This window comes from Oncorhynchus kisutch, linkage group LG22, assembly GCF_002021735.2.
Source record: "Oncorhynchus kisutch isolate 150728-3 linkage group LG22, Okis_V2, whole genome shotgun sequence".
NCBI lineage: Eukaryota > Metazoa > Chordata > Actinopteri > Salmoniformes > Salmonidae > Oncorhynchus > Oncorhynchus kisutch.
In genome coordinates, this window is record NC_034195.2 from 23,796,640 (window position 1) to 23,811,242 (window position 14,603).

Below are 14,603 nucleotides of genomic sequence, written 5' to 3' on the forward strand. Positions count from 1 at the left end.
GTTGGCAGAGGGCTGGTCTGTGTGTTACTACAGTATAATGGGTAGCTTCTGTTGGCAGAGAGCTGGTCTGTGTGTTACTACAGTATAATGGGTAGCTTCTGTTGGCAGAGGGCTGGTCTGTGTGTTACTACAGTATAATGGGTAGCTTCTGTTGGCAGAGAGCTGGTCTGTGTGTTACTACAGTATAATGGGTAGCTTCTGTTGGCAGAGAGCTGGTCTGTGTGTTACTACAGTATAAATGGGTAGCTTCTGTTGGCAGAGGGCTGGTCTGTGTGTTACTACAGTATAATGGGTAGCTTCTGTTGGCAGAGAGCTGGTCTGTGTGTTACTACAGTATAATGGGTAGCTTCTGTTTGGCAGAGGCTGGTCTGTGTGTTACTACAGTATAATGGGTAGCTTCTGTTGGCAGAGGCTGGTCTGTGTGTTACTACAGTATAATGGGTAGCTTCTGTTGGCAGAGGGCTGGTCTGTGTGTTACTACAGTATAATGGGTAGCTTCTGTTGGCAGAGAGCTGGTCTGTGTGTTACTACAGTATAATGGGTAGCTTCTGTTGGCAGAGGGCTGGTATGTGTGTTACTACAGTATAATGGGTAGCTTCTGTTGGCAGAGGGCTGGTCTGTGTGTTACTACAGTATAATGGGTAGCTTCTGTTGGCAGAGAGCTGGTCTGTGTGTTACTACAGTATAATGGGTAGCTTCTGTTGGCAGAGGGCTGGTCTGTGTGTTACTACAGTATAATGGGTAGCTTCTGTTGGCAGAGGGCTAGTCTGTGTGTTACTACAGTATAATGGGTAGCTTCTGTTGGCAGAGAGCTGGTCTGTGTGTTACTACAGTATGATGGGTAGCTTCTGTTGGCAGAGGGCTGGTCTGTGTGTTACTACAGTATAATGGGTACCTTCTGTTGGCAGAGGGCTTGTCTGTGTGTTACTACAGTATGATGGGTAGCTTCTGTTGGCAGAGGGCTGGTCTGTGTGTTACTACAGTATAATGGGTAGCTTCTGTTGGCAGAGGGCTGGTCTGTGTGTTACTACAGTATAATGGGTAGCTTCTGTTGGCAGAGGGCTGGTCTGTGTGTTACTACAGTATAATGGGTAGCTTCTGTTGGCAGAGGGCTGGTCTGTGTGTTACTACAGTATAATGGGTAGCTTCTGTTGGCAGAGGGCTGGTCTGTGTGTTACTACAGTATAATGGGTAGCTTCTGTTGGCAGAGGGCTGGTCTGTGTGTTACTACAGTATAATGGGTAGCTTCTGTTGGCAGAGGGCTGGTCTGTGTGTTACTACAGTATAATGGGTAGCTTCTGTTTGCAGAGAGCTGGTCTGTGTGTTACTACAGTATAATGGGTAGCTTCTGTTGGCAGAGAGCTGGTCTGTGTGTTACTACAGTATGATGGGTAGCTTCTGTTGGCAGAGAGCTGGTCTGTGTGTTACTACAGTATAATGGGTAGCTTCTGTTGGCAGAGGGCTGGTCTGTGTGTTACTACAGTATGATGGGTAGCTTCTGTTGACAGAGGGCTGGTCTGTGTGTTACTACAGTATAATGGGTAGCTTCTGTTGGCAGAGGGCTGGTCTGTGTGTTACTACAGTATAATGGGTAGCTTCTGTTGGCAGAGGGCTGGTCTGTGTGTTACTACAGTATGATGGGTCGCTTCTGTTGGCAGAGGGCTGGTCTGTGTGTTATTTCACTATGATGGGTAGCTTCTGTTGGCAGAGGGCTGGTCTGTGTGTTACTACAGTATAATGGGTAGCTTCTGTTGGCAGAGGGCTGGTCTGTGTGTTACTACAGTATAATGGGTAGCTTCTGTTGGCAGAGGGCTGGTCTGTGTGTTACTACAGTATAATGGGTAGCTTCTGTTGGCAGAGGGCTGGTCTGTGTGTTACTACAGTATAATGGGTAGCTTCTGTTGGCAGAGGGCTGGTCTGTGTGTTACTATAGTATGATGGGTAGCTTCTGTTGGCAGAGGGCTGGTCTGTGTGTTACTACAGTATGATGGGAGTATAATGGGTAGCTTCTGTTGGCAGAGGGCTGGTCTGTGTGTTACTACAGTATGATGGGTAGCTTCTGTTGGCAGAGGGCTGGTCTGTGTGTTACTACAGTATAATGGGTAGCTTCTGTTGGCAGAGGGCTGGTCTGTGTGTTACTACAGTATAATGGGTAGCTTCTGTTGGCAGAGGGCTGGTCTGTGTGTTACTATAGTATGATGGGTAGCTTCTGTTGGCAGAGGGCTGGTCTGTGTGTTACTACAGTATGATGGGAGTATAATGGGTAGCTTCTGTTGGCAGAGGGCTGGTCTGTGTGTTACTACAGTATGATGGGTAGCTTCTGTTGGCAGAGGGCTGGTCTGTGTGTTACTACAGTATAATGGGTAGCTTCTGTTGGCAGAGGGCTGGTCTGTGTGTTACTACAGTATGATGGGTAGCTTCTGTTGGCAGAGGGCTGGTCTGTGTGTTACTACAGTATGATGGGAGTATAATGGGTAGCTTCTGTTGGCAGAGGGCTGGTCTGTGTGTTACTACAGTATAATGGGTAGCTTCTGTTGACAGAGGGCTGGTCTGTGTGTTACTACAGTATGATGGGTAGCTTCTGTTGGCAGAGGGCTGGTCTGTGTGTTACTACAGTATGATGGGTAGCTTCTGTTGGCAGAGGGCTGGTCTGTGTGTTACTACAGTATGATGGGTAGCTTCTGTTGGCAGAGGGCTGGTCTGTGTGTTACTACAGTATAATGGGTAGCTTCTGTTGGCAGAGGGCTGGTCTGTGTGTTACTACAGTATAATGGGTAGCTTCTGTTGGCAGAGGGCTGGTCTGTGTGTTACTACAGTATAATGGGTAGCTTCTGTTGGCAGAGAGCTGGTCTGTGTGTTACTACAGTATAATGGGTAGCTTCTGTTGGCAGAGGGCTGGTCTGTGTGTTACTACAGTATAATGGGTAGCTTCTGTTGGCAGAGGGCTGGTCTGTGTGTTACTACAGGATAATGGGTAGCTTCTGTTGGCAGAGAGCTGGTCTGTGTGTTACTACAGTATAATGGGTAGCTTCTGTTGGCAGAGGGCTGGTCTGTGTGTTACTACAGTATAATGGGTAGCTTCTGTTGGCAGAGAGCTGGTCTGTGTGTTACTACAGTATAATGGGTAGCTTCAGTTGGCAGAGAGCTGGTCTGTGTGTTACTACAGTATAATGGGTAGCTTCTGTTGGCAGAGGGCTGGTCTGTGTGTTACTACAGTATAATGGGTAGCTTCTGTTGGCAGAGGGCTGGTCTGTGTGTTACTACAGTATAATGGGTAGCTTCTGTTGGCAGAGAGCTGGTCTGTGTGTTACTACAGTATAATGGGTAGCTTCTGTTGGCAGAGGGCTGGTCTGTGTGTTACTACACTATAATGGGTAGCTTCTGTTGGCAGAGGGCTGGTCTGTGTGTTACTACAGTATGATGGGTAGCTTCTGTTGGCAGAGGGCTGGTCTGTGTGTTACTACAGTATAATGGGTAGCTTCTGTTGGCAGAGGGCTGGTCTGTGTGTTACTACAGTATGATGGGTAGCTTCTGTTGACAGAGGGCTGGTCTGTGTGTTACTACAGTATAATGGGTAGCTTCTGTTGGCAGAGAGCTGGTCTGTGTGTTACTACAGTATGATGGGTAGCTTCTGTTGGCAGAGGGCTGGTCTGTGTGTTACTACAGTATGATGGGTAGCTTCTGTTGGCAGAGGGCTGGTCTGTGTGTTACTACAGTATGATGGGTAGCTTCTGTTGGCAGAGGGCTGGTCTGTGTGTTACTACAGTATAATGGGTAGCTTCTGTTGGCAGAGGGCTGGTCTGTGTGTTACTACAGTATAATGGGTAGCTTCTGTTGGCAGAGGGCTGGTCTGTGTGTTACTACAGTATAATGGGTAGCTTCTGTTGGCAGAGGGCTGGTCTGTGTGTTACTACAGTATAATGGATAGCTTCTGTCGGCAGAGGGCTGGTCTGTGTGTTACTACAGTATAATGGGTAGCTTCTGTTGGCAGAGGGCTGGTCTGTGTGTTACTACAGTATAATGGGTAGCTTCTGTTGGCAGAGGGCTGGTCTGTGTGTTACTACAGTATAATGGGTAGCTTCTGTTGGCAGAGGGCTGGTCTGTGTGTTACTACAGTATAATGGGTAGCTTCTGTTGGCAGAGAGCTGGTCTGTGTGTTACTACAGTATAATGGGTAGCTTCTGTTGGCAGAGAGCTGGTCTGTGTGTTACTACAGTATAATGGGTAGCTTCTGTTGGCAGAGGGCTGGTCTGTGTGTTACTACAGTATAATGGGTAGCTTCTGTTGGCAGAGGGCTGGTCTGTGTGTTACTACAGTATAATGGGTAGCTTCTGTTGGCAGAGAGCTGGTCTGTGTGTTACTACAGTATAATGGGTAGCTTCTGTTGGCAGAGGGCTGGTCTGTGTGTTACTACAGTATGATGGGTAGCTTCTGTTGACAGAGGGCTGGTCTGTGTGTTACTACAGTATAATGGGTAGCTTCTGTTGGCAGAGGGCTGGTCTGTGTGTTACTACAGTATAATGGGTAGCTTCTGTTGGCAGAGAGCTGGTCTGTGTGTTACTACAGTATGATGGGTAGCTTCTGTTGGCAGAGGGCTGGTCTGTGTGTTACTACAGTATGATGGGTAGCTTCTGTTGGCAGAGGGCTGGTCTGTGTGTTACTACAGTATGATGGGTAGCTTCTGTTGGCAGAGGGCTGGTCTGTGTGTTACTACAGTATAATGGGTAGCTTCTGTTGGCAGAGGGCTGGTCTGTGTGTTACTACAGTATAATGGGTAGCTTCTGTTGGCAGAGGGCTGGTCTGTGTGTTACTACAGTATAATAGGTAGCTTCTGTTGGCAGAGGGCTGGTCTGTGTGTTACTACAGTATAATGGGTAGCTTCTGTTGGCAGAGAGCTGGTCTGTGTGTTACTACAGTATGATGGGTTGCTTCTGTTGGCAGAGAGCTGGTCTGTGTGTTACTACAGTATAATGGGTAGCTTCTGTTGGCAGAGGGCTGGTCTGTTTGTTAATACAGTATAATGGGTAGCTTCTGTTGGCAGAGAGCTGGTCTGTGTGTTACTACAGTATAATGGGTAGCTTCTGTTGGCAGAGGGCTGGTCTGTGTATTACTACAGTATAATGGATAGCTTCTGTCGGCAGAGGGCTGGTCTGTGTGTTACTACAGTGTAATGGGTAGCTTCTGTTGGCAGAGGGCTGGTCTGTGTGTTACTACAGTATAATGGGTAGCTTCTGTTGGCAGAGGGCTGGTCTGTGTGTTACTACAGTATAATGGGTAGCTTCTGTTGGCAGAGAGCTGGTCTGTGTGTTACTACAGTATAATGGGTAGCTTCTGTTGGCAGAGGGCTGGTCTGTGTGTTACTACAGTATAATGGGTAGCTTCTGTTGGCAGAGAGCTGGTCTGTGTGTTACTACAGTATAATGGGTAGCTTCTGTTGGCAGAGAGCTGGTCTGTGTGTTACTACAGTATAATGGGTAGCTTCTGTTGGCAGAGGGCTGGTCTGTGTGTTACTACAGTATAATGGGTAGCTTCTGTTGGCAGAGAGCTGGTCTGTGTGTTACTACAGTATAATGGGTAGCTTCTGTTGGCAGAGGGCTGGTCTGTGTGTTACTACAGTATAATGGGTAGCTTCTGTTGGCAGAGGGCTGGTCTGTGTGTTACTACAGTATAATGGGTAGCTTCTGTTGGCAGAGGGCTGGTCTGTGTGTTACTACAGTATAATGGGTAGCTTCTGTTGGCAGAGAGCTGGTCTGTGTGTTACTACAGTATGATGGGTAGCTTCTGTTGGCAGAGGGCTGGTCTGTGTGTTACTACAGTATAATGGGTAGCTTCTGTTGGCAGAGGGCTGGTCTGTGTGTTACTACAGTATAATGGGTAGCTTCTGTTGGCAGAGAGCTGGTCTGTGTGTTACTACAGTATAATGGGTAGCTTCTGTTGGCAGAGGGCTGGTCTGTGTGTTACTACAGTATAATGGGTAGCTTCTGTTGGCAGAGAGCTGGTCTGTGTGTTACTACAGTATAATGGGTAGCTTCTGTTGGCAGAGAGCTGGTCTGTGTGTTACTACAGTATAATGGGTAGCTTCTGTTGGCAGAGGGCTGGTCTGTGTGTTACTACAGTATAATGGGTAGCTTCTGTTGGCAGAGAGCTGGTCTGTGTGTTACTACAGTATAATGGGTAGCTTCTGTTGGCAGAGGGCTGGTCTGTGTGTTACTACAGTATAATGGGTAGCTTCTGTTGGCAGAGAGCTGGTCTGTGTGTTACTACAGTATGATGGGTAGCTTCTGTTGGCAGAGGGCTGGTCTGTGTGTTACTACAGTATAATGGGTAGCTTCTGTTGGCAGAGGGCTGGTCTGTGTGTTACTACAGTATAATGGGTAGCTTCTGTTGGCAGAGAGCTGGTCTGTGTGTTACTACAGTATAATGGGTAGCTTCTGTTGGCAGAGGGCTGGTCTGTGTGTTACTACAGTATAATGGGTAGCTTCTGTTGGCAGAGAGCTGGTCTGTGTGTTACTACAGTATAATGGGTAGCTTCTGTTGGCAGAGAGCTGGTCTGTGTGTTACTACAGTATAATGGGTAGCTTCTGTTGGCAGAGGGCTGGTCTGTGTGTTACTACAGTATAATGGGTAGCTTCTGTTGGCAGAGAGCTGGTCTGTGTGTTACTACAGTATGATGGGTAGCTTCTGTTGGCAGAGGGCTGGTCTGTGTGTTACTACAGTATAATGGGTAGCTTCTGTTGGCAGAGGGCTGGTCTGTGTGTTACTACAGTATAATGGGTAGCTTCTGTTGGCAGAGAGCTGGTCTGTGTGTTACTACAGTATAATGGGTAGCTTCTGTTGGCAGAGGGCTGGTCTGTGTGTTACTACAGTATAATGGGTAGCTTCTGTTGGCAGAGAGCTGGTCTGTGTGTTACTACAGTATAATGGGTAGCTTCTGTTGGCAGAGAGCTGGTCTGTGTGTTACTACAGTATAATGGGTAGCTTCTGTTGGCAGAGGGCTGGTCTGTGTGTTACTACAGTATAATGGGTAGCTTCTGTTGGCAGAGAGCTGGTCTGTGTGTTACTACAGTATAATGGGTAGCTTCTGTTGGCAGAGGGCTGGTCTGTGTGTTACTACAGTATAATGGGTAGCTTCTGTTGGCAGAGAGCTGGTCTGTGTGTTACTACAGTATGATGGGTAGCTTCTGTTGGCAGAGGGCTGGTCTGTGTGTTACTACAGTATAATGGGTAGCTTCTGTTGGCAGAGGGCTGGTCTGTGTGTTACTACAGTATAATGGGTAGCTTCTGTTGGCAGAGAGCTGGTCTGTGTGTTACTACAGTATAATGGGTAGCTTCTGTTGGCAGAGGGCTGGTCTGTGTGTTACTACAGTATAATGGGTAGCTTCTGTTGGCAGAGAGCTGGTCTGTGTGTTACTACAGTATAATGGGTAGCTTCTGTTGGCAGAGAGCTGGTCTGTGTGTTACTACAGTATAATGGGTAGCTTCTGTTGGCAGAGGGCTGGTCTGTGTGTTACTACAGTATAATGGGTAGCTTCTGTTGGCAGAGGGCTGGTCTGTGTGTTACTACAGTATAATGGGTAGCTTCTGTTGGCAGAGGGCTGGTCTGTGTGTTACTACAGTATAATGGGTAGCTTCTGTTGTCAGAGGGCTGGTCTGTGTGTTACTACAGTATAATGGGTAGCTTCTGTTGGCAGAGAGCTGGTCTGTGTGTTACTACAGTATAATGGGTAGCTTCTGTTGGCAGAGGGCTGGTCTGTGTGTTACTACAGTATAATGGGTAGCTTCTGTTGGCAGAGGGCTGGTCTGTGTGTTACTACAGTATAATGGGTAGCTTCTGTTGGCAGAGGGCTGGTCTGTGTGTTACTACAGTATAATGGGTAGCTTCTGTTGGCAGAGGGCTGGTCTGTGTGTTACTACAGTATAATGGGAGTATAATGGTTAGCTTCTGTTGGCAGAGGGCTGGTCTGTGTGTTACTACAGTATAATGGGTAGCTTCTGTTGGCAGAGGGCTGGTCTGTGTGTTACTACAGTATAATGGGTAGCTGAGTCATTCCACTAATAGATTTTACATTTTGCGTTCCTTTTTTATTATCAGTATAATTTGTGCACCAATATTGCATTTTAAAAGTCTGTCCAATAATGTGCTGTTTAATATAGACCACATGAAAAATGGAATAAATCAGATTTATTTTAACGTGGTGAAACTATTCCTTTTGAAATATTTTTTCAAAAGAAACGTTACAACATACAGTGTAATAGTGCAACCAAAGTGTAACAGCAGGTGAGCTGGTCCTTCTCTTTTTGGCCATCTTCTGATGTTCTGTCGTGGAAGTATAACACGTCAACACTGTTACACATAGATAGATATACTAGAAATATTTTAACAATTTCAAATGGTTTGTGAAGCTTGCTCCTCCCCGTTGCACACAACATGCTTCCATTCCCCTTGTCACAAGGTGATTTATGGCTGATTTAAGATGAAAACCCCAACCCTGTTACGGTCAACCCTGTCACGGTCAATCCTGTTACGGTCAACCCTGTCACGGTCAATCCTGTTACGGTCAACCCTGTTACGGTCAACCCTGTCACGGTCAATCCTGTTACGGTCAACCCTGTCACGGTCAACCCTGTCACGGTCAATCCTGTCATGGTCAATCCTGTTACGGTCAACCCTGTCACGGTCAATCCTGTTACGGTCAACCCGTCACGGTCAATCCTGTTACGGTCAACCCTGTCACGGTCAATCCTGTTACGGTCAACCCTGTCACGGTCAACCCTGTCACGGTCAATCCTGTTACGGTCAACCCTGTCACGGTCAACCCTGTCACGGTCAATCCTGTTACGGTCAATCCTGTCACGGTCAATCCTGTTACGGTCAACCCTGTCACGGTCAATCCTGTTACGGTCAACCCTGTCACGGTCAACCCTGTCACGGTCAATCCTGTTACGGTCAACCCTGTTACGGTCAATCCTGTTATGGTCCATCCTGTTATGGTCAATCCTGTTATGGTCAATCCTGTTATGGTCAATCCTGTTATGGTCAACCCTGTTACGGTCAACCCTGTTACTTTAATGACATTTCATTGGCACTTAATGTAGTATTTTTTTTATTTAACCCCCTTGAGATGGGAAAGCCTGTTTTTTATTCAGTCATTCTTTATGAAGTTTAACATTTATTACCATTCGTGAAATTAATAGTTACACTACCCAAAATGTACTCTATTCGTGCTACAACCCAGCTGTGTTGGTAGTGGACTGGTCTCTATACTACCACAGTGTGATAGGCACCTGGTCTGTGATATTCCAGTATGATGTGTGTGTGTTGGCAGAGGACTGAAGTCTCCTACCAGGCAGGTGATTAATAGAGTTCGTTTTCTCTCAGGAGGAGATTAATGAGGAAAGGTCAAACACTTTGAGAGAGTAAGCCAGGTCTTGTCTTTCACATACACAGACACACAAACGCACGAACGCACACACACATACAGACTCGGTCAAAATATCCACGTGAGTCATCAAAGAAAGGAAAACAAAATATAGAAAAAGAGTGTAAATTTACACACCTGCACTCTTGACAACAGAACGACACATCACACACCTGTTGTGTTCCCATTGACATTTCTAATTACCATAACAACACAATACAGAAAGGAGATAGATCACATAGAGGAACTTATTTCCACACTCGGCTTGCTACTGTCCTTGTTTCAACTAGGTCAAGGTTTTAAAAGGAAAGAAAATTGTTGTCTCTACAAGAAATATTTGAGACCAGTTTCATTTTTACATTTTTCAGTCTAGTCTTTTCCCTTACACAACATTTGATTGTTGTGGAGAACACTCGTTTCGTTGACCTTCAATATGAGAACATTTTAGGTACTCTGAATTATTTTTCTGGGAGAATTCTTGGAAAAAGAGTTCTCACTGCCAGAGGTGCTGTTAATGAGCCAGTAGGGGGCACTCCCCCACTCTGCTCAATACCCTATTAGTGATAGGGATACTGAGGGGCAGGTGGTTCTGTCCTGAAGGTTAAATCTGAAATAAGTCTGAAATGTTACTCTACCCGTAGTCATTCAGATTAAACGTGCAAAGTGTCATTAAAGGACTGAAGTTATATCTGACTTGTTTTATTTCCTGTTCATTAGCTGAAGGTTAGGGACAGATCGAAAATTGCTGTGGGGAGAGGTACTCCTAAAGAGCGGATGGTTGTCAAACTTTCTTTTGTTGCTTTGGGGAGGGTAGTGTGTTTTTTTTTATTGGGCACAGTGGAGGGTAGTGTGTTTTTTCATTGGGCACAGTGGAGGGTAGTGTGTTTTTTTTATTGGGCACAGTGGAGGGTAGTGTGTTTTTTTATTGGGCACAGTGGAGGGTAGTGTGTTTTTTTATTGGGCACAGTGGAGGGTAGTGTGTTTTTTTTATTGGGCACAGTGGAGGGTAGTGTGTTTTTTTATTGGGCACAGTGGAGGGTAGTGTGTTTTTTTATTGGGCACAGTGGAGGGTAGTGTGTTTTTTCATTGGGCACAGTGGAGGGTAGTGTGTTTTTTTTTATTGGGCACAGTGGAGGGTAGTGTGTTTTTTTATTGGGCACAGTGGAGGGTAGTGTGTTTTTTCATTGGGCACAGTGGAGGGTAGTGTGTTTTTTTTTATTGGGCACAGTGGAGGGTAGTGTGTTTTTTTCATTGGGCACAGTGGAGGGTAGTGTGTTTTTTTGGGGGGCACAGTGGAGGGTAGTGTGTTTTTTCTTTGGGCACAGTGGAGGGTAGTGTGTTTTTTCATTGGGCACAGTGGAGGGTAGTGTGTTTTTTCATTGGGCACAGTGGAGGGTAGTGTGTTTTTTCATTGGGCACAGTGGAGGGTAGTGTGTTTTTTCATTGGGCACAGTGGAGGGTAGTATGTTTTTTCATTGGGCACAGTGGAGGGTAGTGTGTTTTTTCATTGGGCACAGTGGAGGGTAGTGTGTTTTTTCATTGGGCACAGTGGAGGGTAGTGTGTTTTTTCATTGGGCACAGTGGAGGGTAGTGTGTTTTTTCATTGGGCACAGTGGAGGGTAGTGTGTTTTTTCATTGGGCACAGTGGAGGGTAGTGTGTTTTTTCATTGGGCACAGTGGAGGGTAGTGTGTTTTTTCATTGGGCACAGTGGAGGGTAGTATGTTTTTTCATTGGGCACAGTGGAGGGTAGTGTGTTTTTTCATTGGGCACAGTGGAGGGTAGTGTGTTTTTTCATTGGGCACAGTGGAGGGTAGTGTGTTTTTTCATTGGGCACAGTGGAGGGTAGTGTGTTTTTTCATTGGGCACAGTGGAGGGTAGTGTGTTTTTTCATTGGGCACAGTGGAGGGTAGTGTGTTTTTTCATTGGGCACAGTGGAGGGTAGTGTGTTTTTTCATTGGGCACAGTGGAGGGTAGTGTGTTTTTTCATTGGGCACAGTGGAGGGTAGTGTGTTTTTTCATTGGGCACAGTGGAGGGTAGTGTGTTTTTTCATTGGGCACAGTGGAGGGTAGTGTGTTTTTTCATTGGGCACAGTGGAGGGTAGTGTGTTTTTTCCCTGGTTTACATTTGCTCTGCTGCTCGTATTTTTCATATAAATAATGGCTTGACTTACTTTTGATATTAGCCTAATAAAGTTTAGAAATGTTTGTGAAGGTTTGGTATGGTGTGGCTAATATTAAGCTTTAGCTACACCAGGCCTATGATATGAAGGCAGTGCACCCTGGTACTCCAACTGTCTCTGACAGTTGAGCTTGAGGTGAGAAAAACTGTTCAGGCCTACCAGAGTTACTCCAATAATCGAACAATGTAATGCTTTATACTACATATTCGGATAGAAAATGTACGACTTAGCCTCCCTTCTGTGTGTCTAGATCTTTATAGCAGACGCAGTAACCATCTGGCGTAAAGAAATGCATGTTGGTGTCGTGGCATGCCACCGGCATATTTCTATCGCTCTCTATCTTTTTGGGGTTAGGCCTATGTCTCTTTTCCTTTATACAGGCTATATATAGCGACTAAAATGTTCATATCATACAGAGCACATCTAAGCCTATAGGTCTATCCATACATATATTGCTCAAATCTCGGGCAGCTGAACTGTGAGGTGGACAATTATTGTTTGAGGAAAGTAGCCTAAAAAAACAATTAAAAATGGTCTATAAAGTTTTGCATATGCTACACATCGATACACAAGGAAAGTGTTATTGTAATTTGTTATAGGCTGTTTTGAAGTACATGTAAATGGGGCTCATTTGGCCAACTTCCCTTGTTTATTGATGGTGCTGGCCATGCCAGGTCGAATCTGAATGCCTATGGAAGTCCGGTAAACTTCTACAAAGTCTGGTAAAGGAAAAGCTTCCCTGTCATGCTGGCTCCTGAAGGAAACTCTGAAATGGCACATTGTTTTTATGAAGATTTTAGAATATTCACATGAACATCTGTTGGGTGGAAACCTAGCTAGTGCGCTAGTCCAGTGTCACTTTGATTATGTCTGCACATCATGGTAGTAGTCGGTATGCTTTGTTTATTGTGGTGTGGTGCATTGGCACAGAAACCTGTTGGTGGAAAATGTGTTGCAAATATTTTATAAAATTATAAATATGTCATTAAAATGTTGGAAATCTGATTTCCCCCAGCTGATCATTGTCTGCAGCCGGCTCTGATCGTAGTGTATTGAAACAGGCAGGGAGAGTGAGCTCATATGTAGTGGTCGGCCTTCTGACCGTAGCCCTGCATGTCATCGACTGTGCCACAAATGCGTGCTGAAGTAGCAAAGTTGATATCAACGTTTATAAACACAGGGTCGCTACAGTTATTGTTAAATGCGGTCGTAAACATTATTTAGAGTTCATCCTATGAGGGGAGGGTGTTCCATTTATTTTACTGTACAAGCGGAGGGTCATGTGAAAATATTTTTTATGTTGGGGAGTGGGGTGCATTTTTTATTTTTAGGACACCTTGAGTTGGACCAGCCCCCCCCCCCCCCCCCCCCAGTACATTATGATTTCTTCCTTAATAGGGGACGGTGGTTTTTCAGTACAGATTTAGTTTGACGATCCTCTCAGTTGGCCAATAGACTGACCAGGGAAACAAGGGTAGGCTGGAGCAGACGTAGGGAACGCCACATCTGGACTACCGTTGAGCAATGAGGTATACTGTCTGGGACATCTGGGTGTCTGTAGCTATAGAATCAGTCTGGCAGTGAGAGAGTAATACGCTGATGTGTAATGGGCTGGGGCCACAGTGGGCTGGGACTGCACAGACTGGAATATGTTCCGGGATTCTTTACAGCTTCTACCCCCAATCCATTACACTCCTGAACAGCTAATCAAAGGGCTACCCATACCCCTCTTTTATGCTGCTGCTACTCTCTGTTTATAATCAATGCATAGTCACTTTAACTCTACCTACATGTACATATTACCTCAATTACCTCGTCTAACCGGAGCCCCCGCACATTGACTCTGTTCCGGTAGCCCCTCTATATGTCCTCCCTTGTTATTTTACTGCTGCTGTTGAATTATTTGTTACTTTTTACTTTTTACTTTTTACTTTTTTTATTTATTTTCAACTTTTTACTTAGTACTTATTATTTAACTTCTAAAAACATTGTTGGTTATGGGCTTGTAAGTAAACATTTCACTAAGGTGTTGTATTCGGCGCATGTGACAAATACGATTTGATTTGATTTCAACCGAACCATCTGCCAAGGCAGCAGCTACTCTTCCTGCAACATTAAGGCAGTTATATACAATTACAGATATTACATGACATTACATTTCATAACACTTTCACAACACATTAAGTGTGTTCCCTCAGGCCACTACTCTACTACCATGTATCTACAACACAGGTAGAGTGGGCACACACACATCACTCTGATACCTAAAATGTGACAGCACTCTGACAGAATGATTCTGTTAATCATAGCCATCCTCATCCTTGGATAGAGAGAAAGAGCGATTTGTCTGGTCATCCCCCATCCCTTTGTCTCTTTTTGTCTTCCTTGCTCTTCCTCTGTCAGTCTCAATCTCTCAGCAGGTTTTCACATTTGATTCTTTAAATATAACAGACGCAGTTACCACGCCCTATCGTCTCATCCACCCACTCCTTCATTTTCCGATTCCCCCAAACCCACCTCCCCTCACCTCCCCTCTCCAACCTGCCAAAATATCACAATGCATTTCTATCCTTTTTGTCTTACTGGCTGTGTTATTGATCAATGCTGCCCAAATGCCAGGACTCCATCACTGCTACAGAGTGTGATTGTGGAGGTTGGCTGCGGCCCACTGGAGCCTATCTGTTCCATCTCAGACTCTCGGGCGAAATGTCACTCCGGGAGAGAGAGGCTAAACCAACATATGTCAGCCGTCCTGTCATCGCTCGTTGGGCGCCCGCTCCAGAAGCTGGGAGGGGGGGGGGTAGACCAGCTCAGTCGTCACGGCTCAGTGGTGCCTGATGCTCCTCGCGGGCAGACGGGGGTGTTGGGGGGCAGGGGGTTGGGGAGGGGTGTAGTCACCTAGCCTGGTGCCCTCCTAGAGGGCAGAGCTAATCACCCCATCAGCTTACTGACATTACCACAGCGATTAAACACGACCTGCTATGTGGGGCGAGGTGCACAGGT